The 18,747-nt window shown below is 40.3% G+C and overlaps 2 long non-coding RNA genes and 1 pseudogene across 3 annotated transcripts; 1 reads left to right on the plus strand and 2 right to left on the minus strand.

The window, feature by feature from the left end:
* Positions 1–457: 457 nt before the first annotated feature.
* Positions 458–2,668, plus strand: LOC147797472 (uncharacterized). The gene is made up of 3 exons (XR_015427150.1): positions 458–484; positions 972–1,052; positions 1,179–2,668. It is a non-coding gene; the product is annotated as an uncharacterized LOC147797472 (long non-coding RNA).
* A 4,799-nt stretch (positions 2,669–7,467) lies between these two features.
* LOC110984829 (uncharacterized) lies at positions 7,468–9,097 on the minus strand. The gene is made up of 3 exons (XR_002598900.2): positions 8,560–9,097; positions 8,270–8,452; positions 7,468–8,123 (listed from the first exon to the last, which is right to left on the minus strand). It is a non-coding gene; the product is annotated as an uncharacterized LOC110984829 (long non-coding RNA).
* A 358-nt stretch (positions 9,098–9,455) lies between these two features.
* On the minus strand, positions 9,456–12,294 carry LOC110984830 (uncharacterized; annotated as a pseudogene). The gene is made up of 4 exons (XR_002598901.2): positions 11,385–12,294; positions 10,600–10,882; positions 10,269–10,476; positions 9,456–10,024 (listed from the first exon to the last, which is right to left on the minus strand). The product of XR_002598901.2 is annotated as an uncharacterized LOC110984830 (transcript).
* Between the last annotated feature and the right edge of the window lie 6,453 nt (positions 12,295–18,747).

Genomic DNA, 18,747 nt, shown 5'->3' on the forward strand with positions numbered 1-18,747 from the left:
CCCTAGCCCCAACCCTAACTGGGAAGGCATGGCTGCTGCGCTTGAATATGGGAATGCTCGTTACCGTGAAAACAAAACAAAACATTGATTAGAGCACCCTTTGAAAATAGTCAAACAAAAGTTGAAAGCGAGGTAAACTGAGACAGAAAGGTGCATTTTGAGGGTATATATGACAACAATTTAATTGTAGCTGTCATTGAAAAAAAAGTTGGAAATTCAGATTGTCAAAATCTAATATCTTTTTTGACAACCCATCTTGCATCTTTGTCCAAGTTACATTTTATCAAGAAATCACAAGATCACGTCATCATTTATTCCATTTCACATACGTCAGTCTGTTTACAAGCCAGTGTTAAGTCAAGGTTTTGATTCTCAAGGCCGGCGGTTGAATAAAAAGGAACATTTTTGACTAATGGTACACGAGTTAAAGAAAACGGAAGATATACGGTGTTTCATCATGCGCCAGTCACCGTACCTGCAACAGGTAAAATCATAGTGCTCCATTAAATGTCTTGTCCTTGCACGGATTTTGTTTTCTAATGGTATGAGGATGGGCTCTTCAGTTGAATTCATTACTGAAAGAAAAGTTGGAGAAATGCATTTCAGTTGAGCACAACTATAAAATGATGATAGAATTTCCATGGAACCGCTGATAATTACTGGCCGTTCGGCAAACAGAAACTGATTCTTCCAGACGTGTGATTAATAATTCTGTTTTCTTTTTACGACTTACGTGAAAGTTATCAAGAACAAAGAATAAACGAACCGTGTGTTTTGCATTTACCAAATTATAAAAAGTGTCACTTTAGAAAGTTCATCTTCCTGAAAGAGTTTTGAAATTTGCTACGGGATCCGGATACAAACGGGTTAGGTCTCAAGACTTTTGACATCTGTTCATATTTATAAACAGAACTCTCTTCGTTTTTGGCGTAATTGGTAATCATATTCGGTTTTCTTTGTGTAACGCACAGACTCTCCCTGCTCGGAGGGAATTCATCCGGCCTTTTTATGTTACTGGAATGGAAGAACTGCATCGCTACGAAGAAGAATTGGTACTTCTTGCTAGACGGAAAACTTTCGATTTATGTATTTGATTTGATTTCATTGTAAATGACTGACGCATTGATCACAAATCTTAACAAAGTGTTATCTTTTGGTATGTGTGGTTAATTTCACAGCGTGAAGGAGGCAATGCAGCAGGTCGTGTTGTGTATAATCCAATCCTGTATCGCTAAACCATTACCGGAGGATATTCTAAAGCTTCCAAGATTGCGACAGCTGCCTTTATAAAATGTCAACTTTACCTTGAAAAAAAGTATTAAGACCACCATCATCAACGACGATTAGCAATTCCGTTTCACTCTAGCGGCATTCACCCCTGACTCGCTCTTGGCCCCCGCCAACACCATATCATCCTTATATTAGGGTACTGGAATTTTACTGCATTGATGGAACTTTACAGATTTGATATTGTTTAATCAGGTTATTCTTGACAACTCCTTCTTTTGAAATGACTTTGAGAGAAATTTCCCCTTCAGTAAGTTTCCTAGATTAATATGTTTGAAAAGAAATGCCCCCTTTCCCCCAAGTAGCAATGTTTTAGATCTTTCTCCCCAGTCCACCTGAGTCATACTTTCAATGGAGCTGTAATATTAGTGTCCCAATTTTAGTTTTGTGCATAGTCAGGGTAAATTTTGCCTGGATGTGTTTGGTTGAAAAGGAAAATATTTTCCCTATCGGTCTTTGCTTTCTCACTGCCTTTTAAAAAGATACACTTCGTTTTGGTTAATTTTGATATGCATTCCTTGCTTTTCAACTCATTTGCTTAATTAAAATGAAAGTAATAGTAGTGGAAATGGAATAACTAATCAAATGGGAAAATTTAATTTTCTTTATTTGCTTAATCACTTAAGCATTTAATCCACTGGGGGTAGGACAGCGTGTGTCTTTCCGTACCTTGAATAGACAGCGTCTGTTATTGTAAACGTACAGTTTCTTGATTATTGCCACATGCTGCTTGTGTAGAATAATTGATTTTAGGTTTTGTGTAACAATCAATATTTAGATGATATTAGGAGCGGTTTATATTGTTAATGACACCTGTAGAATTAATTCATATTTGTATGCATCGTCGTTACATGATACGTTTGCGCATTTATTACTTTTATGCAGGCTATGAACGAGTTTGACTTCGATTAGTATAATGCTCAGAAAATAATTCTGAGAAAATAATTTTGCATACCTTTTACTTTATGAAGTGTCAAGAAGTTTGATGTCGGTCCGGGAAACAATACTAGTACACTCCACTTTAAGCATCTTTCCACTTAAATAACATGCATTATGCAAAAGTGAAACAGTTTTCATAGTATTCACACTATGTCAAAATATTGGCACGCCCATGGTTTATAATTTATTGTAACACAGTCGAGTTCACGTTAACCTGACACCACCCGCTACGTTGTGGTATGGTGCGAAGCATATTGGCAAATAAAACTGTCTTCCAAAATAAGTTTGTTGTGAACTGTTTGAAATGTTTTGTCTTTCAGTAACATTTTATATTGGCATTTATAGTTTCGTACAAAGTATAACATGTATTTTTGGTGTAGCGTTGTTAATAGCATTTTTGAACAAATTTAAATGGGGGAATAAATCGCGATGGAAAAAATTTTGCCTCTGCTGTTCCCCTTTGTTTTTAATTTTGGGGGATTTTTGTAGTGTCATGTACCATTCATTTCCAGCCTTTTAAACATACCCTTTTAATGACGATAACCAAGGCGAAGTCTGAATTTGTTTGCCTATTGTGTCTGTGCATGATAAACGTGCCCCATATGTTTAAGTACATTTCTTCTCGTTAACTATATTAAAAAAAAAGAAAACCATTTTGCCAGGTTTTGTAGACGTACATATTTAATTCTTTAATTATTAAAACAATTTACACCTAACCATTTCGGGGCTAGAATGGACTTGAGTAACCCATCATAAAATAGACTAATCATCTCCTCTCCCCGAACAGAAGAGGTCAGATACACATGCGAGACGGGGATGGTTTGGAACGTGGCATAAACTGTAAAAAAATCGTGAAAAAGATGAAAAAAAAAATTTCCTCACATAATTTCTCTTAAGATTTAAGGATACGCTTTCGTGCAAGATACGAGGAGTGTTGCCAAATGCAGTCTTACTTTAAAAGTTCTTATCTCCAAGCTGTATTCTTACACACAAAAAGCTGTCCATCATTGTTTTCTTTTTTATTCCATTTTTTAATTTCTGAAAAATAGCGCGGTTTTTCTACAATTAAATCTAAGATATGGTAGTTTTATATTGCGCAAAATCTGTGAAGTACATGGCCTATGTAGGAAGCAAACAACACCCGCGGGGTCAGGGTGAGAGCAGGCATGACAGGTTCTCCTTCCTTTAAAAAAAAGGTTTCCACGGACAGGAGTAATCAGTGAATTTACCTTGGAGTAATGCGCCTCCTCGACAATGCAGTAGGCCTACTACGAATTCACACCAAACGAAAAAGCAGTTTTTAAGTTGAAGTTACTTCATCCAGGAATACGAATGCAGTCGACCCGTGTCCTTGACACTAAATTGAGAATATGATAATGCACGTACTTGCAAGATCTTGCTTGTGACTATATTCACGTCGTACCTTCTTGTTGACGAAAGTCCTTTCGCTAAGCAGCTCAGAAACAGCCACCGTATTTGTACCATACTGTTATGCTCTATAGGGATGATTTTGAATTCGCAATGGTTCGCGTTAAGAAAAATTCTTTCCATTTAAAATAAAATTTAACTTCACACAGACCCAATTCATTCTCTATTTACACTTTACGCAGAGTTTCCTATAATTTCAGTTCACAGTGCGTTTGTTGAATCTCTACCGGTATATTTTAGCTGATTTAGTATTAATCTGTTATTACTGGAGACTTCCACAACATCTCCAAACACACAAGAAACTTAGTGCTGAATGTGATTTGCTAGGCCTAAGTGAAAAAACTCTTCAACGATAATCGGCCGACCATCATGAAAACGAGAACAAAGTTTCTGATTTCTCGAAAACTACAGCATTCTGACCGGAAATATTTTACAGACTAACTGAGACTGTTATGTACTTTCCTTCAAGTAAGATGTTTCGCGATTATATGGTAGTCCGATTTGGGGATTTTACCAATCTTATTCGTGTGTGCATAAATTTACAACCAGCTGGCACTTTACGTAAACGCTTTCATGTCAATCCACAGATACCTTGCGTAAAGTCAATATAAAGCCAAAACAAAAGTGTACATTTCCAATGCATTGGACCAATCGTATATTAAAAAAAAAAGAGATTTGAATCGCCATCAAACGTATTTCATGATGTGTCCCCCTTCCACGTGGGCCAGCCATAAATATCTATGTAGGTAGTGCGACGCGCCTGTTTAGTGGGAATAGCGGACTCTCAAGATACTCCTCAGTCAAACTGCACACCCGAAACCGGAAACCTGGCATAGAGGTGATAACTTCTGTTACTTAATCATCGAGCTACAAATGAAGCCCTGGATGATTGCAGAAAGGTCTGTCCGATCATGGAACTATAATGCAGTTCGTCTCCAATGTAATCATTGCCATCATCGTTGTTGCAGGTTCTGCGCAACTGCCGATAAGCCTAATATGGAATGGCTGCGTAGCACCTTGATCAGAATAACGACAAGAATATAACATCATATCAGTGCTCTTAAATGTGTGATTGCCGAGCTTTCGGTAACTGAGTACCTTCTTCAGGGCAAGCAGATTCTCCTTCTTCAGGGCAAGCAGATTCAAATCTGCTTGCCCTGAAGAAGGTACTCAGTTACCGAAAGCTCGGCTGTCACATATTTCAGAGCACTGATTTGATATTACATTCTTGCCGATAAGCCTAGCTCTGTAGTCACTGACGCCCCGAAAAAAAGTTAAACTTGCAACACAAATTTGCCTGTCAACGTGGGATGTTTACTACGTTTAATCTGTGATATAAATCAATCAAAATAATTTATCAAAATAAGGTTTCTGACATAACATTCTGAAATATTCGTGTGTTATACTAAGTCATGGATACAATATACAACGTAAATTGACCCAGCATTAAAAAGCTCATTGTTAGAAGACCGCTACACCTTGTCAGAAAATTTCAGCAAAATAATCACACTTATAAACGTTAGTAATGGAGAGAATCACTCACGACTCTGCCGAGATTAAAGGCTATCACCAGCAGCGAACTGCAGCTCCAAATCAGTCACTTAAAAATGTTGATTTAGGCTTACATCGTTGAGGCTTCCAGTTGCAATACCCAACAATGAGAAAACAAAATGTCGAGCATGATTCACATCTGCGGAGTTGTTGTTAATGCCGCGTGTCTAAAGCCACACACGTGCATCCGGTTCGTAAGTGACTTCGTCACAAAGGCAAACGCGCTACGATTTGCAGGCTCTCATTGGATGATCGCTGAAGTTACGCGTTAAGTTCCAGTTCCATGGTTCCATGTAAACGGCGATCAATGCATGCAACCCTATGTGCAGTGCACGTGTGCAATGGGCGTGGTCTAAACTGAAGTGATGTCACACTTACGAACGGGATACATTATACATGTACAGACTGCATGATGCACTTACAGTGACCTAGATAAGTATACATTATATTTGTCATTGTTGTCAAGATTCAAGCTGTATTATGCCCCTCGTAATAAGGTTTGCTCCACCCTTCGAAGAGAAGGGTATCGTCCTACTATTAATATACAAATGAGCCACACTAGTGTATATATACCGCACCGCACTCAACTGTGTCTTTGTCTTTTGTGGTGCAGTTTGCTCAGTTGCTAAAGCTTTCTTCCTCACTGTCGGATTTATACTTGTGGATTTATATATCGTGTAATACTACACATTGGATTTATATACTGACGATTAATTGTATGGAATATGGGTAACAAGAGGTCTACAATCACCATTCCACCAGCTTTGGGCGCTCCTCCGCCGGAGACATAGACTAAAACGGGCAGCTCTGAGAGCTCGCACGTTCTAGCCTCACCATGGGTTAGAACCCCACGAATAGAGAGCAACCAGGAACTAGGGTCACCACGCCCTGTTCCTTAATCTTTGGTTACACAGCCTATATCGCCGGCTCTTCCAGTCTATGATTAAAGATACTCGCACATGTACATCCAATGTTGCCACTCATACCCATACCTCACCATGAGTTGGGCCGTACGCACCTCCAGCGCCAAATGTTACACAGAACATGAGTAGTGAAGCCCGTCTGTATAGAGAAAACCACGCCCCTTTGGGGTTTTCTCGAGCCTCTTGACCAATCAGAACGCTGTATCTTGCCCCATTTCTCCCTCATTAGCATAATTTGAGGAGCCAGCTCCTCATCGGGTCGTTCTATGTTTGGGTGACGAGTAGGGGTGTTCCCGTACGTGAGGGGCGTAGGCTACTCGAGATAAAACATTAGTATTCTTTGGATGGTTGTTTTATATAATGTACATGGACATGCATATAAATGTGTATTATGTAGTGTATTTGTAATCAGAAAACACAGGAAACGTGTTCTGCATAAGTCGTCTATATGAAGCGTGCAGTTATTATCATAATTACTGTTTATTTTTACTTATGTAGTTATGTATATTTCTAAAGTGGGGTAATCCATTGAAGTAAGTTTACATAAAATTTAAATTTAGTACCAATACATGGAAATAAAAAGTACATGATACAAGTACGAAGTACATACATGTACATCAATACAGACGCATAGGTACATACCCAGGAGGATGGGGGAACCTACCTATATACAAAAATGGTACCGTCATATTTGTACGAAATGAGAGCTATTGCAATCACCGCTGTTTCGGCACGGAAAAGCGGTTGTGCGCATGCGCACGATTTGCGCCATTTAAGTGCGCCCTCTTGTGGTTAAAAGTACTGTGAATATTAATGAGCTGAAAGGGTCACCTTAATTAAATCCTTTTTGAGAGGCACTGTGTTTATGAATATTTATAGAATATGGCTTGTTAAAAACACAAAATTGACTTTTAAATTGAGGGTACGTTCAGCCACTTTGTGTCTAAAAGTTAATGTCTGTTGGTGATTGATCGACGATTACTGGACTTTTGACCGTTGTTAAAGCCTCAAAAGCATTGCTCCTACAGTTTTGCCAGTCTACGCTTGAAATCCAGCGTGAAGAATGGACCTTTTACAATGTATCGGAGCTCTGTGATCTGTGCAAACCTAACGGTACGCACTTGCAAGGCATTACATGACACGCTGATTTTTACATTGATACACTACATCTTAGAGGAATACCCGTGAGAGGTCTACGTGCGCCGCATGGTGGTTTCATGGGCGTCCTCACTGTGAAGGAGTTGCTCCGAAGTACATGCCGTCAGGCATGTATCTTCAAATAGCAGTATTTTTAACAAGTTTGAAAAAGACATACATATACACGACAAATAGGCCTGTGTGTTTACACCATTGCACAGTACATGTACGTTCATTTACAAATATATCGGTTTTTGGTTTATAGATTATGTTATTAATATTTGCAAAACGTGCTTATAACATGGCTAAGGCTATGCATGCCTCTATACATCAAAAGTTACTGCATGGTTTGGAGCTTGGTGTCTTATGGACCAAGAGTACATGTATCTTGTTAAGTCTTCTCCGACATATTGTCAGCTGTGTCTTTGTTGGTGGAAAGAAGAAAGTGTTTATCTTTAATAAATAAAGTTTAATAATTGATTTTGCTGTCTTTGTATACACACATATAGAGTGATAATGCCTATAAACTTTCTGATTTCCTCTTCTTTGGGATTTGCTGTGGGCATACACTAGCAATTGATGGTGTCACACTCAACAGGTGTTCCCTCATGACACACATTAGTTTGTGTGGTTCCACATCCTTCTTGGCAGTGTTTCTAGCTCCATTATATCATGCATTCAGGTTGTTAAACTCTGCATGCATGCATTCGCCTCCTTGTTCACCAAGAAGTCCAAACCCGTGCTTTTGTGGCTGCAATGAAGGGCATGATATGCCTCTCCGTAATGTGCATCTTTGGTGGCGCTGTTTCTGCTGGGAAGTGAGCACAGAAGAAATCCAGGTATTTTTTATGTCATCATCTGTAAATTTTAAGAGAAATGTTTTAAGAACATTACACTGATGAAAAGTTATTTGTTGGAAACCTCAGATGTGGAAGTATAGTTTCATTTTGAAATGCATGTTTGTGTAATAAACATTTTCAATCCCAAAACTACCAGAAACTTACAAAGTTTGTCAATTTCAGCATCACTGAGAACACTTGCTGTGTTGTATGCACCATGACATGATGCAAAGAGCGTGAAGAGGTGTTCATATTTTGCAGCTATTACTTCATCCTCCTCGACCAAGATGGACACAGATGCAAAGTTTCTTCTACAATGGCTTGTGTGATCTTAATGATATTTTTCTTCTGAGTGCATGAAGAAAAATTGTTCATTAGTGTCAAACAATCATGTATATGCAAGTACTGACATCACATATATACTTCTACTTAGGAAAAAATAAACATGTACATACCTTAACACACTTGTTGACTTGGTTGCCAATGAATGTATTTGAATAATAAGCCTGTCTCCGAACCTTTATTTCTTGAAGACATGTTGCAAGTTTGGCAAGAAGAGGGTTCTTTGGTTTATCCAGAGTTGTGCTGCTCTGTGCCTTGGTTTGCTGCAGGAAAAAGGTCCACTGTGTTTAACTGTTATTTGTTTTTTTTCAGACAACATCATGTAATGCCACATACACAAAGGGTAAGGAAATCCTCTTGCATTGCATTTATATCTTAAGTGAGGCTGGCTGTAACCTCATCTACATTAATACTTTCATTTAGGAGAGCCACCACAGCTAGTCCCTCTTGCATCTCACTCAGCTCAACTCGGATTTCCTCAGCACGAGTTCTTGCTGAAATAACTTATCTTAGTTGTGTGACGTGCTGAGCAAAAGGACTGTCTCCTGCTGCAGCATCGTTGGGTGACTGGGAGTTAGCGCATTCCCAGGCAATCCGCTCCCCAAGTTGCTGACATTCTTTCTCCATTAGGGAGAACATCTTGAACCAGATCCCGAGGCTGATATGGAGTGGCAAGGGGAAAAACTGACAAAATTACCATGAACAAAATAGACAAAAATGATGCATAGCCATTTTGAACAGGTTTGAAATATAGTGCGCATCATTGCCAAAACAGAACGCTTAAGGTGAAGAATTTTTGTTATAAGTGAAATACACAAATCACAAAAATAACACTTAAATTCTGAACTGTTCATGGTACAAGACGTACAGATGAGATTGGTATATCAAAGAATGTTTCACTGATAACATTGTTGAAGAGCTTGGCCTTGTAAAGCATTCCACCAGATGCTAAGAAGCGCCCTTGATCACGTTTGAGAGTTTCCATTGTTCTTGGCTCAGCATGCGCTTGTTGAGTTCTAGGAAGCACCATGTCATTTGTGCAGACAGTGCACAATAGACAAGGGTGACGACCTGCAAATGTATGATTTTTTTTTTTAGTTGAGTTTTAAAACAAATGTCTGTCATTTCCAAGTTGTGAGTGTTGAATTTCTGTTTAGTTTAAGTCACATAGTTTAAAACTCATAGTCCCCAAACAGGTAAGGAACCAGCTTCTTCTCCCTAAACAAAGACAGAATTGTTAACAAAGTCAGTTCATTTGGGAATTATATGAAGTTACGAATTCATGCCAATTCGTTCATATTCCAAATGATGAACTGCAGCTGTCCATCAGCATGTGTACCTCCATGTAGTGTTTGCAATGTCTTTCACTTGGGTGTTGAAGCTGTCCAGGGCCATGTGCAGATAGCTGAGTCATTTGCAGCAAATGCACACACAACACTGGTGTTCCTCCTTGAGTTTGGGCTATCGATGTTTGCAACTTCAACCATGAATTTGAAAGTGCCTCCTCCCGTGTCACCTCCAAGCTTTATCCACACCTCATCATGAGGTTGTGCACGGTCCCATTTTAGCTTGTCACACCTTTCAAAGGAAAAATTGAATGACTTTTTAAAAGAAATGTTAAATGCGCCAAGCAAATTCTACTTTTTTCATGCAAGTTTTTAATGTTTTCATAATAGGTGAAGGCATGAGACATCTTTCATAGACTCTGATAAAAACATGTGAATGGCAATGAGCTGGATGCATGCATTCATGAGGAATCATAAGGACTATATTGAACATGTGGCAAATCAGGTGATTTGTTTTCCCGAATACCTTCTTTTACCTCTCATATTCATCCAGCAAGGCCAGTATATACTTTCTGAGATCTGTGATGAAAAGACAGGGTGCTGGCTTGGTGACAAGGGCATCTCCTTCCTTGCAAACAAACGGGAAGAGTTTCTCCCTCAAGTAACTCTTGACCAACGGACAACTGACCAATGCTCCTACTGTTCTTCTCACGGGCCATTATGACGTTATACTGCCTTAACCACCTAATGAAAGAATTAAAGTTAAATATATCTTCATTGTGATCACCGTAACTCCATTTTATTTCAGGAGGTTGTAAGAAAATAATACATATTTTCAATTCAGTTATGAATCATGTATCAACTTACAGCTTGAGCTCTAGAGAGCAGACCATGACAACCTTAAATCGGACTTGAGTGCCAACTCCTGAAGTGGGGGGATGCAAACTTTCATTTCCATTTTTTCATGGAGGTCTTTCAATTCGCATCTAGTTGTGGTGCTATTTAGAACATGCTTCAGTTGTATGGCAGGTTGGCCTCCTGTAACATTGTCTAAGTGCTGTCTCAGTCTTTTGGTTCTTGTTCGGAGAGTACGTTGTGAAACCTCACTGCTTGCTTCCTGTAGTGAAGGCAATTTCTGAATGCACATTGCCTTTAATCAAAGAAAAAACAAAATATTCCAAACTGATTTTTATGTAAAATAATTTTTTTCACCTGCGCAGGGAGAGAGTGTGGTGGTACTTCGCATATTGTCTGAAGTTTCACAGAGGTACGTGTACGTTTGCTTTGTTCCACGGAACTTCCTCCCATAACAAGGCCACTGATTAAAAGACACAAAATATCAATTTAAATTAAAACATTGAGGACATTGACTGATTTTTACTTTCAGTAAATTCCTGAATATTTTGTATAAAGTATTACCTTTTGTGTTTTAATCAGTGCCATTACTATGGGGAGGGACTTGTTAACCTCATCTAAGACTTGCCTTAATGGTATGAAATGCTATGAAAAACCTGTAACTACACTCATCATCTAGGAAAACAATGAACTGAGATATTACCCAATTGCTAATTGGTGATTTGTTTTGCGGATTTTTATAATGAAGAGATGCATCGTTTTTAAATACAAAAACTGAGTTCTTCACATGAACTCACCTCGACACCAGTCAACAATTTTGCCGCGTTCTCTTGGCCACCTGTATTTTGAAACTGTGTTTTCAGTAGACTGGATGTCATCTGTTGACCAACCTTACCAAGGGAAGCAATATTTGTATTAAGACTATCTCTGAATATCTTCTCATCGACAGGTGCTGAACTTTGTGGATTACTGCAGTCATGTCTTTCTACATTTTTGAGCCAACTGCTTTGGTTGCATTTCTTGCACTTGACCCTCCCACTGATGAGGACATTCACAAAGTAGTGCTTGGCAGGATGGATATGAAGAAGGCTGATTTGCTTCTTACATACTGAACAAAGAACTGTTGAAGATGAAGATTTCGAAAACAGCTCCTTTAAGCATTCCAAGCAAACAATGTGCTCACACTGTGTTTCTGTAGGTCTGTTGAAAATTTTGCAGCAGTACTTGCAAATGAAAGAGTTGTTGTTTGCCTAAGCCACTCAAAGTTCCTCTGTACTGTTGCCTTAGCTGTCTCCTCTTCCCTGTCAAGAGTCATAAGACGAGCATGTTTCCCTTTTCGAAGGACGACCACCTCTTTTAAAAATGTTCACCTTGTCACAAATTAAGCAGGGGCCTGTTGGAGGGTGGGGGGCAATCATTTGGCACAGGTTGTGTCCCTGCAAGATAAAGATTTCAATTACAAAGATGGCAAATGAAGGGAGGGTGGCGGTGTGGCTCATCGGTTTCTACACTGATTTTATACTTTGCTTGTATCTTTTCTTGATTTTCTGAGCAAGGCGTAGGTTGTCTGTTATGGATTTTCCATGGATTTACTCTCTCGGCACATATTCTGCATAATTTCTGGAGATTGTGTATGTGATCCATAATCAAAGAGCCACTTTCCAATAGTCTGTCAGTTAAAAGTAATAAATTTACATGCTTGTATCCTTGAAACATCTGTCAAGAGTAGCTTTGTTCTTTCCTTTTTGATTGGTACGTAGTTCCAGAACTATTTTTTTAAGGTATTAAAATGTGACAAAATAAAACAAACGGTTTAAGTGTAAGACAGCAATTTCAAATTTTCTTTCAAGTAAAAATGATCCACATATTATGTAGTTTTTGAAAGTACGTGTACATGTAATCTGAAAAGAGGACTATTTCATTTATCAACCTCTGAGGCTGTTATTTAAAATAACAGTCATTTGAAGGTTTTGACAATACCCCACCCAACCTGTTTATATATCAGAAAGTGGATGTTATTTTGCACTGCTAGGAGGTCATAATTTACGTGCATAATTTAAAGGTCATGATTTAAAGTGCTTGTCGCCCAGGATTTTTTTTTCAGTCGGGCAGGTTGCCCGCGCGTGATATATATGTACATGTAGTCTGGCATGGATACCGCGCTTACGCAGGCTACCGAAATGGTGGTTCAGGCTGAAAATATCACCCATGTTAAGTCCACATTTCTCGATAACCGTTGGGTTTGCACAGAAGAGAAAATACAGTTTGTAAGATGAAGAGTTGTTTTGTGGTTTATGTGTTGTTTTAAGTTAGGAAAACTCTAGGTCATATAGAATTTTCATCTGTAAATCTTCCCTCGCCAGAAAAACAAAATCGGAGCAGTTCAGTTTAGCTTTGAATTTCGCGCTTAAGAAATTCATTCCAGTTGCTTCTCCTGTTGCAATTGTATGTAAAAATTGTGAATATTCAGCATAACCATGACTACTAGGCAGTGTTTACAAAATGGGTCAAGACTCATGAATTATGCAACCTGCCTGACCTCGACAAAAAAATGACACATGCGCACAACCGGTGTTCCCCGTTGAACACACACGGAAACAGCGGTGCAATAGGCCTGTGTTGAATGGTCGGAGAGCAATGCCGTGACGTCACGGTCCTGAGTCATCGATGGACGTAAACAACTGGACACGTTCGAACATGTTTTCCACCACGGCCACTACAACGTCATCACAAAAATGCAAGCATTTATCAACCGAAACTACTTTTGTGTGACCTGCTTAAAGGGCTACGACCAACCAGAAGACCACCGCTGTCACAACGCATGTAAGCTGTGCTTTCAACCAGATTATGTTGAAGGGGAGCGGGTGTATTGCAACGACTGCAACCGTCACTTTAAAAGCACAGTTTGCTTCGAAAATCACGGCAAGAAAAATAGTCGAGGTTCATCAGTTTGCAAAACTCACTTCCGATGTCTGGAATGTGATAAGTTTATCAGCCGTAGACGCCTTGGAATTCAAGATCATAGATGTGGAGATAAATACTGCAGCATCTGTAGAGAGTTTGTCCCCCCTGATCATCTCTGCTACATGCAGCCGGTTGTGGAGGGAAAAGACAATTCTACTGACCGCAAAGTGCCAGACGAAGAAGTGGAAAAAGCTTCAAAAATACAAGAAGACGTCAGTTTTACGAGTTACATTTTTTTCGACTTCGAGTGTGTACAGGAGACCGGTACACACGAACCCAATCTTTGGGGAGGACAATGCAGGAGCCGTCGTCATATGTCACAATTTCAAAGGATATGATTCTTTCTTTATTCTTCGATACTTGTACGATAATGCAGTCCTACCCGAGGTCATCCTCAATGGGGACAAGGTCATGAGCATCAAGGTTGCAGTCAATGACATGAAGTTTACCGATTCCTTAAATTTCCTGCCCATGGCCCTCTCCAAACTCCCCAGTGCATTTGGCCTGAAAGAGTTGGCGAAGGGCTACTTCCCACAGTTCTTCAATACAAGAGCCAATCAAGACAAAGTCCTGTCCCACCTCCCCGACATGTGACATTATAACCCTGACGCCATGAAACCAGCCGAGCGAGAGAAGTTTATTAAATGGTACGAGCTGCACCGAAATGACTCCTTTGATTTCAAGAAAGAAATCATCAAATACTGTCAGTCCGACGTCGACATTCTTCGCCGTTGCTGTCTGCGCTTTAGATCGCTGTTTATGGACAAGACGTCCTATGAGACTACTCCTGGCATTGACCCGTTTCAGCATTGTATCACCATCGCCTCGGCATGTAACTTGGTATACAGGACCAAGTACTTGGAGGCTGGTCCATCGGCATCATACATCCTCAGGGATATCGATCCAACGACCGTCAGTCAGTCAAGGCTCTGCAGTGGCTAAAATGGACGGCTCATTAGACCGGCCATAGCATTCGGCATGCGGCTAACAATGTTGAAGTGCAAGTGGGCAAGTATAAGGTTGACGGGTTCTACATCAATGATGGCGTTGGAACTGTCTTGGAGTTTAACGGCTGTCTCCATCATGGACATACTTGCCTGGATCGGGATACTAAACATCCTTTCAATGGCCTCACCATGGAAGAATTATATCAGAGAACTGTATACAGACGTAAGTTTATCACCGACCGAAGCTATTGTTATATTGAGCAGTGGGAATGTGAATTCGATGCGGAATAAAAGCACAACAGAAATAGAAATGAAAGAATTCATCTCGAATTCGGATATCCCCACACCCCTTTCTCGGGACGCCTTCTGCGGAGGACGCACCAATGCCACTAGACTCTATTACGAAGCTGGTCCAGAGGAGAAAATCAATTACGTTGACTTTACCAGTGTATACCAGTAGGTCAACAAGTACGGCAAATATCCCATCGGTCATCCCTTCATTGTCACGGAAAACTTCCGTGACATTAGTGAATACGAGGGTCTTGTCCAGTGTTAAGTGCTTCCTCCCAGAGGATCGTACCATCCAATACTCCCCTACAAGACCTGTGGACACCTGATGTTTCCGTTATGTGCTGCGTGCAGTGAATCAAAGCAGCAGTTGCCTTGTCTCCACAGCGACGAAGAGCGTGCTGTCACGGGTGCGTGGGTGACTATGGAACTCCATAAGTTTTAGTGTGTTCACGCACGTGTGGAGCACGCCGTATAACTCGTTATCCATTTTTCGTTGTGTTTGTTTTTTATTAAGTTTTCTTGTATTTTTGTATGTTTTCCCGCGTGCCATCAATAAAATGCCTTATTAAAGCTGTACATCCGAACCAAACAGTTTGGTTCGGTTCAAAAGTGCCCTGTTTGATGTTTTTTGCCTCGGTTCGGCGGTTCACCTGCAGCACTAGATTAAATTGTGTTTATTGTTTTAATTTACTGTGCATTAAAGTTTAATAGGTAAAGCCAAACACCAGAGATAAGTATAGAACCCGACATGTTTGTTTTTCCAAGAAGAATTTTGTGCAGCCACAAAGTATTCAAAGAGTACAAAAGAATCGTACGTACAAAACATATTGCAACGTGCACGCATGTACTATTGACTTCAAGAAAAAGATGTACTTGTATCCTTAAATCGTGCAGGTGCAGCTTCGAAGTAGAAAGCGCGTAGTTCGCGTACGTGTCTTCCTCGATCCTACACATTAAACCTGCCAGCGCGCAATGCTGAGTCCCAGCTTGTGCACACGGGCAAAAAAAAGGTTTTATCTGTAACTACATGTTGGCAAACAGAACACTACGTCGTGTATGATTCAGGTAAATGCTATTTCGAGTTAGTATATTTGATTCTGCAGGTATACAGTTAGGTGTGTATTTAACTCACGATACCGAGACAAAATATCAAGATTACAGGGTATTGAGACCTGAGAAGACTGGGTCTGGAAACTGACAGCGCAATACAACTACTTAATTCACGTGTTTTATCAGGATGTTTAAAACAGTCTGCCGATCTAAATCCTCCTGTGGAGCTGCAAAGTAAAGAGCTATTGTTATGACTAATCCACCAGACCGCAGAAGTCTATGATGCCGTAATGCGATGAGCTGTGCATTGTTTACTGGAAGCTGCAGAGTGCAAGGTGTACTCGACCACAACGGTTTGGCCAGCCTCGCTGAAGCGTTCGTCTGTTCGATGTTGACCGTCCGTGAGGCTTACCGTTTACAAAGCGTTGGACGCTTTCAAAAGCGTTTGTATTTTGACCTCACGCCTGGGGCGATTCAGATTGGCTACGAGGTTTTGAAGATCTACGAAGTCTGGCACTTTGAAGAAGTCTCGGTGTACAATTCAGATACAAAGGAGGGTGGCTTGTTCGCTGCATACGTCGACGCTTTCTTAAAGATGAAGCAAGAAGCCAGCGATTGGCCCCAGTGGTGTCAGACTGACGATCAAAAACATGACTACATACAGAGTTATTTCAAAAGGGAGGGAATTTAGCTCGAATAGGATAACATTGAGAAAAACCCAGGGCTGAGGGAATTCGCCAAATTGATGCTGAACTCGTTCTGGGGTAAATTTGGACAAAGACCCAACATGACCCAGTCCACTCACGTCACTGAACCTGCAGAGTATTTTGATCTCATGACACGCGACGATGTAGACGTTCACAGTGCCAATTTCGTTACGTAGGAAATGGTGGAGGTCCAGTGGCAAAAAACCGAATTCATTGTCGAGCCCTCTGGTCGTACCAAAGTCATTATTGCCGCTTACACCACGGCACAAGCCAGACTCAAACTGTAAGAACTTTTAGAGGCACTTGATCGTAGGGTATTATATTACGACACTGACAGCGTGGTTTATATCAGCCGCAAAAACGAATGGGAACTCGACATTGGGGATTACCTGGATGATTTGACGAACAAATTAGAGGCAGGTAACCACATTTTAGAGTTCGTGTCAGGTGGACCGAAAAACTACGCATTCAAGTTGGCAAAACCGGATAAGAGGAATCCCACTAGGGTGAGCCGTTTATGTTTTCACTTATGAGAACCTTTCACTGATATTATTACATTTTTCTGCCATTTGGTTACATCGGCTATTATCTCTTTGGCTGTTGCATGCTCAGTAGCCAACCCACCACCAGTAGCGGTGCCACTCTGCATATGTATTGACCGTTTGGGTAGGTAGAACGCAGTAGACTCCCCCCACATTGATTGTGTGGGTCGCGTTTACCGGAGAATACCTACCCAAACAGTCCCGCCCTCCCCACCAGGCTTTGACTTTAGTCGCTTTCGAAGAGAAGGACGATCTTGGCGGCGAGACCGCAGTGCATAGTGGGAGGTCATAGGGCATCTTGGATGATAAAGTTTTATTCAGCGAATGGCCATGCGTGCATGGGAAATTTGCACATGTACTGACTGGGTAGTATTCTCTAGTAGACCTGACCCACACAATCAATGTTGGGGAGGATTACTGATTTTGGTCGTGCACTTCATGCTTCACGCTGCACAAACCTATGGCGCATTCGTTAAAAAGCCATTTTTGATACCGTCACGTCCATAAAACCACTTTGTTCTCATTTATGTATGACGAAAGCGCGGATTTCTAGATGGCATAAGAAACAAGACGTCATACTAAACCGGACTATATCTTCCATTTAAAACAATTATTATTCTTATTCTAGAAAGAGATTAATTAATCTCAGTTCAATGTATTAGACAGCCTGGGAAAGGATTTGGAGCATGGATTAAAACTCAGGTAGGAATGAGGTGTTGTGAGGAGTAAAATGACGCAAGTAAATAAAGCCTCTCTCTTTTAATGCCGATGTCTTTGGCCTGTCGTTCGATTATATAAGTAAAGACCATAAAAATGTAACATTTCCATCATTGGTCCCATAGAAAACCCAAATATCACTGTGCCTGTTATTGAAAATCGGTGCATCAACGAAGCAGAAGGACCAGTTAACGTGACGGATGAAGTAACCGCAACAGATACTGCTCCTGAAAATATCACTTGCACAGCGTCTGTTGGAGGAACCAACGTGTCACTGACTGGAGGTGTATTTGGACTGGGGTGCCATGTGATAACCTGCAGGATCATTCCACCTTACGGCAAAATTGCGTCTGCAAATGTCTCCTTCAACATCATCGGTAAAATAATTTAATCTTTCTGACTTACTCTTTCTGATGTTCGAAATCATGGGAAATGACGTTTTGTTAGGTGATTTCTTTGATTTGTTTTTATTGTAAGAGGTAATCACCATTATATGACACGATTCAGTTATTGTTTCTTAAGCACCAATGTGGATTGTGCGATTTATTAACTATATTGTATTAACGTATATTTTATTAACTGACTGATGAAAATTTTGTATTTCACAGCATTTCCCATCATTTCTGTGCCTGAAGTTAAAGTTCAGTTGATCGTTTCTGACAAAGCATCGATTCGAGTCACCTGGGATAAAGTAAATGCCACGAACGCAGACGGTAACCCAATAAACTGCACAAGTGATACGGGGAGCAACGTGACCGTTACAGGGGGTGACTTCCCAGTTGGATCTCACACTGTGACGTGCTCTGTGACCAATGGTTGGGATTGCTTCTCCTTAGAAAACTTTACATTTGATGTAATTGGTAAGACAGATGTTCAATTTTTGTTTTCCTATCCATTTTTTTGTATTGAATTTTCGTATTCCAACCTTTTTCTGACTGGAAG

Source organism: Acanthaster planci, linkage group LG11, assembly GCF_054643075.1.
Source record: "Acanthaster planci isolate LZ-2023a linkage group LG11, COTS_SCS, whole genome shotgun sequence".
NCBI lineage: Eukaryota > Metazoa > Echinodermata > Asteroidea > Valvatida > Acanthasteridae > Acanthaster > Acanthaster planci.